This window comes from Egretta garzetta, unplaced genomic scaffold, assembly GCF_000687185.1.
Source record: "Egretta garzetta isolate BGI_Z169 unplaced genomic scaffold, ASM68718v1 scaffold709, whole genome shotgun sequence".
In the NCBI taxonomy this organism is placed as follows: Eukaryota; Metazoa; Chordata; class Aves; order Pelecaniformes; family Ardeidae; genus Egretta; species Egretta garzetta.
This window is the reverse complement of record NW_009260807.1, coordinates 46,931-47,669: the sequence shown is the minus strand read 5'-3', so window position 1 is coordinate 47,669 and position 739 is coordinate 46,931.

Genomic DNA, 739 nt, shown 5'->3' with positions numbered 1-739 from the left:
GGGGGCGGGTCGGCCAGTCACAGAATCACAGAATCGCAGAACGGCAAGGGTTGGAAGGGACCTCCGGAGATCACCCAGTCCAACCCCCCTGCACAAGCAGGCTCACCCAGAGCAGGTTGCACAGGACATCGTCCAGGCGGGTTTTGAACATCTCCAAAGAAGGAGACTCCACAACCCCCCTGGGCAGCCTGTTCCAGTGCTCGGTCACCTTCAAAGTGAAGTTCTTCCTCACGTCCAACTGGAACCTCTTCTGCTTCAGTTTGTGCCCATTGCCCCTTGTCCTGGCGCTGGGCACCACTGGGAAGAGTCTGGCTCTGTCCTCATGACATCCACCCTTGAGATATTTGTATGTGTTAATGAGATCCCCTCTCAGTCTTCTCTTCTTCAGGCTGAACAAGCCCAGCTCCCTCAGCCTTTCCTCCTAGGACAGGTGCTCCAGTCCCCTCATCATCTTTGTAGCCCTCCTCTGAACTCTCTCTAGGAGTTCCTCATCCTTCTTTAATGGGGGATCCCAGAAGTAGATGCAATATTCCAGATGTGGTCTCACTAGGGGAGAGTAGAGGGGGAGGATAACCTCCCTCGACCTGCTGGCCACACTCCTCTGAATGCACCCCAAGATACCATTGGCCTTCTTGACAACAAGGGCACACTGCTGGCTCATGGTCAGCTTGTTGTCCACCAGGACTCCCAGGTCCTTCTCAGCAGAGCTGCTTTCCAGCAGGTCAGCCCACCGCCGGCA